Source organism: Oncorhynchus nerka, linkage group LG2 (assembly GCF_034236695.1).
Source record: "Oncorhynchus nerka isolate Pitt River linkage group LG2, Oner_Uvic_2.0, whole genome shotgun sequence".
Classification (NCBI taxonomy): domain Eukaryota; kingdom Metazoa; phylum Chordata; class Actinopteri; order Salmoniformes; family Salmonidae; genus Oncorhynchus; species Oncorhynchus nerka.
This window is the reverse complement of record NC_088397.1, coordinates 75,207,829-75,220,749: the sequence shown is the minus strand read 5'-3', so window position 1 is coordinate 75,220,749 and position 12,921 is coordinate 75,207,829.

The window sequence follows — 12,921 nt, the reverse complement described above, 5'->3', positions numbered from 1 at the left end:
GTCCTACCAGCGTGTTGCCGTGATTCCTGTGCTCTAGTTTTTGTTTTTCTTAGTCTTCCTAGTTCTGACCTTTTTGCCTGTCCGCCTAACCTTGATCCTGCCTGCCAGCCGGTACCTGCCTGACTCTGATTTGGATTTTGACTCTTTGCCTGCACCTACTGATTGCCTGCTGTCCTGTACCTGTCTACAATCTGATTTGGATTTTGACTCTTTGCCTACACCTACTGATTGCCTGCTGTCCTGTACCTGTCTACAATCTGATTTGGATTATGACTCTTTGCCTGCCTTGACTTACCTTTTGCCTGCCACTTGTACTGTAATAAACTATGAGACCCCTGTGTCTGCATCTGCATCTGGGTTTTAGCCTGATAAACTCAATATTTGGGCAACATTTCATTATATAATCACATAGTTAAATATTTGCAGTTTTCTTTGGGGTTACAATATTTCACAACACTTTTTCTGTTGAAATTCAACCTCGGACGGTTCCACCACGTGACATTTTTACAGTTTGACATGCCATAACTGTAAAAATGGATCATTCCTTGTGATAAATTGATGCAGTGCCAAATAAAAGAGAACATGTAGAAATGTACTGTAAGATTTTTTTTTGTATTTATAGTTTTTTAAATATAAAATATTATCATTGGACACAAAGAACAGGCCACATCAATTGCCCATGAATGTATAGCAACACCAAATCAAAGCTCTATAATGGAAGGTCACAATATTGAAGATGATAACTTAGGAGTAACCCAAAGTTACTAAGTTAACCAACTTAATTCTCTGCATTTCTGCAATATTGTAACAAATCATAACAATTAGACTGTCCCCATTGCCTAGATCTTTCAATATATTGTACATGATATGACACTGCTGCTGTGATTAAACATTGCGTGCAGTAGTCTAGTATTTACTGTTTGCCGGAAACAGTGAACACAATAGCACACATTTCTCTGATGACAACAATGTGTTAATATTCTGTGAACAAAACACTTCACAGTGAATTTTGTATTCACTGATAACAAGTTTTGCAAAATGTGGTCTAAGATATGCAAGTCAGGTACAAAGAAAGTAAAATAATCAGAAGTACTGTAAAAGTATTTTCCCATTGCTGTTCTGCCATAGATATGTTTCAGCACAGATCCATGAATTGCTTTTATACTATTGAAAAAAAAACTGTAAGCCTCTCCTGAGCTCATTGTGTTGAGAATTTAGTTGCGATGGAGGTAGGACTATATACTTTAAATGTATATTCCTCAAGGGGCAACAACACATGCAGTTCAATCTGGATTTTACCCATCTGCAGGGTGATGCAATTTTTAATTTAGTGATGTGTTTTTTAACTACCTATTTGGGAGATATTATGTATGGTTAAATGTTTTCTGAGTTTTTAATTTGTCAATCGGGAGGAGCCGGAACAGAAAGTGAGCATGATAGGGAGGTGACCTGGGGAGTTCAGAGGTACCAGAACGCATGAGAAAAAAAATCACCTTTATAATAAAGCATTGCATGCATATTGTTGTATTTATGTAGTGGCATACAGCAGTAGAGTAGAGGCATACAGCAGTAGAGTAGTGGCATACAGCAGTAGAGTAGAGGCATACGGCAGTAGAGTATTGGCATACAGCAGTAGAGTAGAGGCATACAGCAGTAGAGTAGAGGCATACAGCAGTAGAGTAGTGGCATACAGCAGTAGAGTAGAGGCATACAGCAGTAGAGTAGAGGCATACAGCAGTAGAGTAGAGGCATACAGCAGTAGAGTAGTGGCATACAGCAGTAGAGTAGTGGCATACAGCAGTAGAGTAGTGGCATACAGCAGTAGAGTAGAGGCATACAGCAGTAGAGTATTGGCATACAGCAGTAGAGTAGTGGCATACAGCAGTAGAGTAGAGGCATACAGCAGTAGAGTAGAGGCATACAGCAGTAGAGTAGTGACATACAGCAGTAGAGTAGAGGCATACAGCAGTAGAGTAGTGACATACAGCAGTAGAGTAGAGGCATACAGCAGTAGAGTAGTGACATACAGCAGTAGAGTAGGGGCATACAGCAGTAGAGTAGTGACATACAGCAGTAGAGTAGAGGCATACAGCAGTAGAGGAGTGGCATACAGCAGTAGAGTAGAGACATACAGCAGTAGAGTAGTGGCATACAGCAGTAGAGTAGAGGCATACAGCAGTAGAGTAGAGGCATACAGCAGTAGAGTAGAGGCATACAGCAGTAGAGTAGAGGCATACAGCAGTAGAGTAGTGGCATACAGCAGTAGAGGAGAGGCATACAGCAGTAGAGTAGAGGCATACAGCAGTAGAGTAGAGACATACAGCAGTAGAGTAGAGGCATACAGCAGTAGAGGAGAGGCATACAGCAGTAGAGTAGAGGCATACAGCAGTAGAGTAGAGGCATACATCAGTAGAGTAGTGGCATACAGCAGTAGATTAGTGGCATACAGCAGTAGAGTAGTGGCATACAGCAGTAGAGTAGTGGCATACAGCAGTAGAGTAGAGGCATACAGCAGTAGAGTAGAGGCATACAGCAGTAGAGTAGAGGCATACAGCAGTAGAGTAGAGGCATACAGCAGTAGAGTAGAGGCATACAGCAGTAGAGTAGTGGCATACAGCAGTAGAGGAGTGGCATACAGCAGTAGAGTAGTGGCATACAGCAGTAGAGTAGAGGCATACAGCAGTAGAGTATTGGCATACAGCAGTAGAGTAGTGGCATACAGCAGTAGAGTAGAGGCATACAGCAGTAGAGTAGAGGCATACAGCAGTAGAGTAGAGGCATACAGCAGTAGAGTAGAGGCATACAGCAGTAGAGTAGTGACATACAGCAGTAGAGTAGGGGCATACAGCAGTAGAGTAGTGACATACAGCAGTAGAGTAGAGGCATACAGCAGTAGAGGAGTGGCATACAGCAGTAGAGTAGTGGCATACAGCAGTAGAGGAGAGCATACAGCATACAGCAGTAGAGTAGAGGCATACAGCAGTAGAGTAGAGGCATACAGCAGTAGAGTAGAGGCATACAGCAGTAGAGTAGAGGCATACAGCAGTAGAGTAGTGCCATACAGCAGTAGAGTAGTGGCATACAGCAGTAGAGTATTGGCATACAGCAGTAGAGTAGAGGCATACAGCAGTAGAGTATTGGCATACAGCAGTAGAGTAGTGGCATACAGCAGTAGAGTAGAGGCATACAGCAGTAGAGTAGAGGCATACAGCAGTAGAGTAGTGACATACAGCAGTAGAGTAGAGGCATACAGCAGTAGAGTAGAGGCATACAGCAGTAGAGTAGAGGCATACAGCAGTAGAGTAGTGACATACAGCAGTAGAGTAGGGGCATACAGCAGTAGAGTAGTGACATACAGCAGTAGAGTAGAGGCATACAGCAGTAGAGTAGAGTGGCATACAGCAGTAGAGTAGAGAGACATACAGCAGCAGTAGAGTAGTGGCATACAGCAGTAGAGAGGAGGAGAGGCATACAGCAGTAGAGTAGAGGCATACAGCAGTAGAGTAGAGGCATACAGCAGTAGAGTAGTGGGCATACAGCAGTAGAGTAGAGGCATACAGCAGTAGAGTAGAGGCATACAGCAGTAGAGTAGAGGCATACAGCAGTAGAGTAGAGGCATACAGCAGTAGAGTAGAGGCATACAGCAGTAGAGTAGAGGCATACAGCAGTAGAGTAGAGGCATACAGCAGTAGAGGAGAGGCATACAGCAGTAGAGTAGAGGCATACAGCAGTAGAGGAGAGGCATACAGCAGTAGAGTAGTGACATACAGCAGTAGAGTAGTGGCATACAGCAGTAGAGTAGAGGCATACAGCAGTAGAGTAGAGGCATACAGCAGTAGAGTAGAGGCACTTACAGTTGTTGCACACATGGGGTAACATTTTTAGTAGCTCAGGGTCCGGGAAAATGTTTGCTTTTTACAAACGCATTTCACACAATTCTACGTTATTTTACATGACTGAAGACTTTGTCAGAATCTTTTTTAATACCGCACAAATGATCGAAATGGCAGGGTACTTTGACTCTGACAAACTGAGATTCTGAGATCCATAAAAATGACCTTGTCTTGAGTCCATCAATAGCCTAGGCCTAGGTGTGTGGAGATACATATTGTAGGCTTCCTCTATGAGGAGGAAATTATAGTCCTAAAAATGCTTTCCAGTTTCACTGACTCGCCCAATGATGCGCACACTCGCTGGTGATGGCGGATGCGCTCGCCAAAAGCCTATTTCTCTTGTTTGCAATATTTGGAAGTTGATCAAATATTTTGGTAGCCTACAGCATAGTCTTCTCTTTTCAGCTGGAGCCATTTGCTTTCCGAAATGTGTTTTTCCTTGATTGTATTTGAAATATTGCGAAATGCCTGCTTTGTCTGCATGTTGTTTTGTCTGCATGTTGTTTTGCCTGCATGTTGTTTTGTCTGCATGTTGTTTTGCCTGCATGTTGTTTTGTCTGCATGTTGTTTTGCCTGCATGTTGTTTTGTCTGCATGTTGTTTTGCCTGCATGTTGTTTTGTCTGCATGTTGTTTTGTCTGCATGCTATTCCTTGTCATTGGGCTACAATCCACAGCTAGGCAATTAAAAAAATATATCTATTGGTCCTCTGTGGTTAAATTATAGGCATTCTTGTGCTGTAGTAGGCTATTCTAAATGATTTCATTTATTTCTGAACAGACAGCAGTAATTATATAACCTTGGCACTTGTATTTCAATTTATCAGGGGTACTGCAGTTCCTTCAGAACCCTTAGTACGATACTATAAATAAATAAATGATGAGGTGCAATGCTGGAGATATGAGAGTTGCAGGCTCATGTCTATCAGAGCAGAGAGTAAGAGAGATCATAGAAGGTGAATCTCATTCTAGGTATGTGAGAGATACTGGCACGCTTTCAGTTGGCTTTTCATAGCCGATCATTCAGAGTATCTCTACCGCTCCTGCTGTCTCTAGGGAGTTGAAAACAACAGGTCTGGGACAGGTAGCATGTCCAGGGAACAGGTCAGGGTTCCATAGCCGCAGACAGAAGTTCATAGGAACACATAGGAACACATCAAATATGTTGTCAAATGAAAGCAAAGAGTCTATATTTTTTTGGAAATGTTCAACCATTTTCCATCCAGGCTTTGATTTGTGGTCAAATGGATTGAAAAGGGGTCTTAGAAAACATCTATCAGAATAACTTTTAAAAGGTCATATAATTACATCAAAATACAATAATGTTGACATAAAGACCCCTGACAAATAATATTAACATTTATACTTAGTTTTGGAGAAATTATTTGCCTTTGGTAAGTTTAAGAAATATTGCTAGTGTCTTGTCATTCTGTTACCAAAAACCCACATATCTTGAAGATATTTTATAATTTCTCTGTGAGGAGGGAGGATAATTAAAGTTTACAGACTGACAGAAATTCCCAAATGTAGACCTACCAATTAGTTATAGTGTTTTTACTGAAAACAATTTGGTTAATGATTTATTAAGTGATTACAACACATCATTCTGTTACCCATTTGGTAACAGAATGACCAAAACAATCTGTAACAGAATAATTCCAACTGAAGTGGCTACAATGAGAATTCATAGTAGTCACAAACCACATTTGGGTCACATGCTACTCTCCTCCCTTCCAATGGCATACTGTTATGTTCAGGTCACTGTCTTCTTTCACTTTCTGTCATGTGCTGGTCAAAGCAAGAGTCTGGACAACCCCTCCCTCTTTTTGTCCTTGTCCCTCTTCTCTCACTCTCCAGTTAATGTCACATTTCCCGACACCATCATGCTTCACCGTAGGAATTGTGCCAGGTTTCTTCCAGACGTGACGCTTGGCATTCAGGCCAAAGAATTCAATCTTGGTTTCATCAGACCAGAGGATCTTGTTAGCTATTTTATTAAAAATGAAAACCTTAAATATTACATTTACATAAGTATTCAGACCCTTTACTTAGAACTTTGTTGAAGCACCTTTGGCAGTGATTAAAGCCTTGTGTCTTCTTGGGTATGACGCTACAAGCTTGACACGCCTGTATTTGGGGAGTTTCTCCCATTCTTCTCTGCAGATCCTCTCAAGCTCCGTCAGGTTAAATGGGGTGTGTCGCTACACAGCTATCTTCAGGTCTCTCCAGAGATGATCAATCGGATTTAAGTCAGGGCTCTGGCTGGACCACTCAAGGACATTCAGAGACGTGTCCCAAAGCCACTCTTACATTGTTTTGGCTGTGTACTTAGGGTTGTTGTCCTGTTTGATGGTGAACTTTCGCCCCAGTCGGAGGTCCTGAGCGCTTTGGAGCAGGTTTTCATCAAGGATCTCACTTTACTTTGCTCTATTCATCTTTGCCTCGATCTTGACTAGTCTCCCAGTCCCTGCCACTGAAAAACATCCCCACAGCATGATGCTGCCACCACAATGCTTCACCGTAGGGATGGTGCCAGGTTTCCTCCAGATGTGACGCTTGGAATTCTGGCCAAAGAGTTCAATCTTGGTTTCTTGTTTCTCATGGTCTTAGAGTCTTTAGGTGCTGTTGGGGTTCGTTCCTTGTTCTTTGTCAATCATTGGCTCATTGGTGAAATTAGCATTTAGACAATATCTTTAATTAAATCATTCAAAAACCTTTATTAATGCAATTGCAGACAGCAACATAGCACGCATGTTTCCGAGTAAGTTCTGCAAAATAGAAAAGGGTCCGAGTTGTTTTATTATTCCTAAAGTCATACATCTTAGTGATGTCACTGCCTATGTCATTACCTTCTACTCATGAGACCAAAACCATGCCTACACAGCCATATAAACATAGAGTTTTAGTGTTATCTAAAATAGCAGTAAATGTCCACTCCCCAATTTATAGTGGAATGATTTATAGTGGAATGTCTGACTAGTCTCTTAACTCTTACACTCCCATGCAGAGTTCTGTCTCAGTCACGCATTTCTCAGACAGTTTCTTTATAAGAGGCAGAGATTAGAAAAGACTGTGGAACAATATTAAACCTTTATAATGAATATATATTGTTAATCTGTAGTCTAGGACTCTATAAATGTAAGGAGGGAGGGGTCATCTAGCCCCTCCCCTTCTATTAATACAACATAAGCACAATCAATTATTATAATACATCAAACATTTGGTACAGCCCCTATCATATCCCCAAGGTGAACCTGACATTTTCCCCTTTGGGACTAATTCGTCTCACAGCTTCAAACATAATATTCTCCTCTGAAATCAAATATATTAGGCAAATCCCCCAGATCCATTTGATCCCAGGGATGACCTACTAAAGGGAGAAACAACTTCTGAGGTTCCTAGAATGCTGGTGGGGGTGGGGGTGGGTGAGTCTGTCTATAGTCCCATTCCTCCGGAGTCCTGGGAAGAACCACACGAGTCGAATAAACAATGGGATTAAGAGAAACCAGGAATGCACCAGTATCACCTTCAGCACAATTTGTATGCTTCCACCAACACCATCACTCCAGCATGTTCAAGAGCAGTTACAGTCATTTTCTTACAAACGTAAACAGTAACCAAAATCACCAAACCTCCTACATGTATAGGAGTAAACAATGAAAACAAAGTCAACATAACTTTTCCCATCACATTTCCAAATTTAGCATTAAACCAGTCACCAATTGTGTCAAAAACAGATTTTTCAGATTTTGAGAGAGTTTTACTAAGATCAGCAATCTTATCAATTATTGCAGTCATATTCTCAGAGGAGTCAGGGAGGAGCATAACACAATTTTCAGGATCAATAATACCTAGTACATTACAGTGTCCTCCTTCCTTCGCCGAAAGATAATCTAAAGCCAACTCGTGGCGGCTGACGACGGCTTTCTGATTTTGGACATCGAATGAGAGTTGGCTAAATCCTCGGGGTTCATATGGGCCTGTAAAGAATAGGTTAAATTGTTTACCCACTTTCCTAGAACAGCCACACCCCAGGAGGGTATGATTAACATACCAAATATCTCACCCGGGTGTAGGACACGATCATAGGCTTCCTGATTGTCTGGGATGAGTTGTTTGGCAAGCTGCAGTTCCCCAGAGTTGGTTTTACCTGTCTCATTGAAAAGATCGGTGACCGGAATTCTTAACATGAACATTTCTATTCTCCCCAAATAACAACCCCCCCCATCCAAGAGGTAAAATGAGATACCCCCTATCACTGCATACCTACATTCATCCAAAAGGTGCTCCCATGCCTCCCTCTTTTCCTGGAAAGGTTTACAACTGTCACCTGTTACTGTAAGTCTAGCACACTAAAATCCCCTTTAGCATAGTTTCTCCTATCACTATACTCTTCTCTCAGTTGACCAATATATACAGTGTGGAGAACAAGTATTTGATACACTGCCGATTTTGCAGGTTTTCCAACTTACAAAGCATGTAGAGGTCTGTAATTTTTATCATAGGTACACTTCAACTGTGAGAGACGGAATCTAAAACAAACATCCAGAAAATCACATTGTATGATTTTTAAGTAATTCATTTGCATTTTATTGCAAGTCCTGCACCTGGAAAGATTACTACGGCTGCCATCTCTAGCTGAGACAGCACATGTCCATAAGCTTCATTATTTTGAGCCACTGCTCTTTCAGCTCTGCCATTCGATCTGAAACTCATTTGCAAAGAACTTTTCAGCAACTCAGAAACAAGTAGTGTTGCTACTGTCAGTTCATTTTTCCCCAGATAACAACATCCTTTCCATCCCATGGGGAGGAAAATGTAGCCATTATCCCCACAGATCCAGAGATGATCCGGAGGTGTCCCCATGCCTTTGCCTATGTTTGACATATTTACCCTAGTTATCAATTGTTGCCCATCCAGTACATCAAAACTACTGGGTATCTGTTTTTATGCCTGTGTAAGACAGGCAATTAGTGGTGTTTCCTACATCCACATTCCCTGAGTTGCAGATACAAACAGAGGGAGTTATTGTGGGTTTTAATCCCGTCAACACAACATCTCCTTTATCATTTAGGGGCTTTACACTACCAGTCAGTTACTCTCCCAATTGTACTTTTGGAGGTCCTTTGCATTTAATCAGCTGGGAATTGTTACCTGGTTGTACGCTAGGAACCTTCTTCCACCTTGGCCATTTAGTCTCAATGGGCCAACCCTCAAATTCTTTAGCTGCATCTGAACTATTACTTATTGGATAATCCACATTCCCATGCTGCTTCCTTCTCCCTCGTGACCAACATCAGAATAGTATAATTGCTGTTTCTTTGTCGAACCCTGGTATTGTTCCTTCGCATACAATGGAGTAATCCACCTCCAAAATCATTCTTTCCAATTGGTACTTTCTGGGTTCCCCACAGAAAGTCTGTGGAGGTGGGTTTTGTGGAAAATCATTACCCGTGTGCCAGATGTGTTCCCCTTCCCCTGTAATCCTATGTCTGTCACTGCTTTCACCCATTTATTATTCTCCGTATCCGCATCCCCGTCCACAAATGGAACGAGTAGGATTTGGAAAGCAATAATTACCCTGCATGTGTGTTTCCATGGTTGCGATTTTCTTGTTTCACAACCATAGTGTGTGTGTATGATGGTGTCGTCGACATCTGATGACTCTTCAGGTTCTGTGGCTGAACCCTCTGTTGGTTCTTCTGGCCTTTGGTCTCGGCCCTCTGCTTCTGTCCTTCTTCTCGGACCTTCTTCCTCCTTTAGATGTTCTCGGGGCCCTGCTCTCCCTCCCTCCAGTCGCTCATCCATGGCTTCCACTCTGGGAGATGCTTGCAGTGGGAGAGATGATGCCAGCCGGACCACTCCGCTACCCGCAGGACTGTTGGTGTTACCATGGTTACCTGGAACGGAGTCTCCAACATTTATGGGTAGCTCATCAGGATTGGTTCTGCTGCTTTCCTAGTGTGAGAGTGGAGAAAAGTTACAACAGAAGTTAGTTCCTTCATGCACTCAAGATGGTCACATTATATCTCAGTTATGTCTATCTGTCGGTCAGTCATAGGTCTCACCCCTGGGGTGTTCATTGGTCGTCTTGTTAACATTTCATAAGGTGTACACCCAATACCTTTGTTAAGGCTGCTGTAGATTTTCATGAGGACAAGAGGTAATCCCTCTACCCATGTCATTCCTGTGGAATGGCATAGTTTGGTAAGGGAGCCTCTCAGGGTCTGATTAGCCCTCTCAGTAACTCCCGTTACTCCGCGGTTGATAGATGGACACAAACTTCTGGTCAACACCCATCATTTTGGCCATTTGGGTAACCACATGTCCTATGAGATGGGTCCCATTGTCTGCAGACAAAACTCAGGCACTCCGAACCTGAGTATAATTTCCCTAACTAGCAATTTTGCAACTGTTCAAGCAACGTAGTTGGTGGTGGGATTGTTTCACCCAACTGGTAAACCTGCCAATTATCACCAGGCAGTATCTCTTTCTTTCTTTTCGCTCTACCATGTCTATGAAATCCATAGCAAGGTGGACAAAAAGGTCCTTTTTCCCTGGTTGCAGTGGAGTTCCCTTGTCTATGTTATATAACAAACATGTTGTACAATGATAAATGAACTGAACATGTGTGTGACAACAGGAAACAGCCAATTTGGCCACCTCATCAGCTATGCTGTTACCAATTCTAGCATAATCACACCAACCCGTGTGTGCCTCAAACTTAACGATAGCCAATGTGTTAGGTTTCACATAGCTTCAATCAACGGTCCAACATAAGGTCTGCTTTTAATAGGTGTGCATGTGGTATTAGTAAATGATCTTACTCTCCAAATCACACACCATGACAAACAAACCCCAATAGCATATGTTGAGTCTGAGTAGACAGTAAGGGCCTTCCCTTCCCCCAATTCACAAGCTGTGTTCCGAGCTAATAAATCTGCCTGTTGCGCTGATAAATGCTCTGGTATCTCAATATCACCTTCCACATCTACTACAGCAAATCCTACATGTTTCTTTCCTGTGCTTTGATCTATATAGGCAGAACCATCAATGAACAGCACCATGTCAGAGACAAGCAGAGGTTCTTCAAACAAGTTTTTGTCCAGTACACATTCATGGGCTGTCCCAATGTTATTGTTACTGATGATTTGCTCAGAGAAGCCCAAACAGCTTGTCCAAGTTCTCCTAAACAGAAACAGTGAACTCCAGTGACTATTAGAAATGGTAGGTCATGTCTATTAACATTAAGAGTAACCATTAACTCTTCATTTTCATAATTGAATTCATACTGGGAACACTGGAGCAGGGGAGCCGGGCACCTTCATGTTTGATTCTGAGGGAATTCGGATTTCCCATTGGCCATGGCTGTCCTTTGTCATTAACTTGTCCTCCCTGTACATGGGGCATAGGTGGCCCCTGGGGAGCATTTTCAGCTCCTGGCGAGTGGTACTGTGGCTGAGGAGCATATTGTTGCCATGGTGGGTAGTACTCTCCAGAATGTGCATTAGCAAAGTTTCCTCTTCCTCTGCCAGGCCCAAAGTTTCCTCTTCCTCTGCCAGGCCCAAAATTTCCTCTTCCTCTGCCAGGCCCACAATTTCCTCTTCCTCTGCCAGGCCCAAAGTTTCCTCTGCCCCTGCTGTAACCACTTCCTCTTCCATGTCCCCTGCACTGCAAACTCATATGCCCCAACTGGCCACATGTCCAGCATTGAGTGTTTTTCCAGTCACAAGGGGCTCTGGTGGGCCCATATCCTCTTCCAGTCCATGGCTGTGGCTCACCATAAGGCTGCATGGGAATAGGCACATATCCTGCAGGCACCAGGTTCACATGTACCAGGTGTGACTGTGGGGGGGCTACAGGTTGTGGTTGTGGTGTGCCTGTGGAAACAACTTGAGCAGCCATCACATCGTGAGCAAACCCACCACTTCCTTTCTCGATCTGTGCAAGCTGGGCCTTCTTCAGTACAGTGTCTAGTCCTCCTTTCCTCGATTTCTCATCATACTTTTGTTTCTTCCAGTTCATGAACCAATGTCTGAGATACTCTTTTTTCTCTCCCCCAGTCTTTCTGTCCCATCCTATTTCATCTTCAACCTTTTTTTCTGCTGGGTCCAGGGAAATTCTTAGTTGTATAATCATAGAACATGCATTTTCCAGTGTCATTCTGGTCATATCTTTCTTTGAGTTCCTCATTCCATATTGCTTTAAACTTTTCAAGCCATTCTGCGAAATCTGTGTTTTCGTCAAGGGCCACATGGCTTAGTCTGGTCATCTCTCTTACAGTGGGGTATTCATATCTTAAAGTCCTCCACAGGAGTGCTCGGACATCACGCAATACTGTTTCAGGTTAGCATCATTGATGCGGGCTCTCAACAACAGTGTCTCCAATTGCCCTGGTGTCATCATCTTGGCCAGCAGCGCCTTGAGGTCCCCCAGGCATAGTCTTTCATTATACCCATGTAAATGCTCAAAGTCTATATCCACCCATCCGCTCCTTTTGAGATCCTGGACATGCTTTTCACTGCTGTTTCCAGGTCTCCAAAACTCCAAACCTTATATTCCTGAGTCACCTGTCCCCCTGGACCCATACGATACACCAAGGGCATCATGGAAAATGTCTCTCCCTTTCTATCTCTCCCTAAATCTCCCAGTTCTTCTTCTACCTCCCTCTGGTATCGTCTTACCATATCCTTGGCATGTCTGACCTCGTCTTTTAACTTTTGACTTTCGTCCACATCATGTGTCCATTGTCTCTTTAATCTTATCATCAATTGGCATTTGTAGATCTTCTATCAACTTTCCCTTCTCTTTTCGTAATGTATACAACTTATTATTTGCCAGTATTCCTTCTTCTCTCTTTCTTTCTTCCCTTTCTCCCTGGTCTCTGAATTGGTCACCCATGGATGGTAACACTTGTTACCTTACTTTTACTTCTTTAGTATTTAGTTTGGTTTCTACAGTATGTCTATGGTCTTCCAGTCTGTTCCTTTATGTGGAGTGAGGTGAGGTGACGAGGGAATCTCCCTCCAG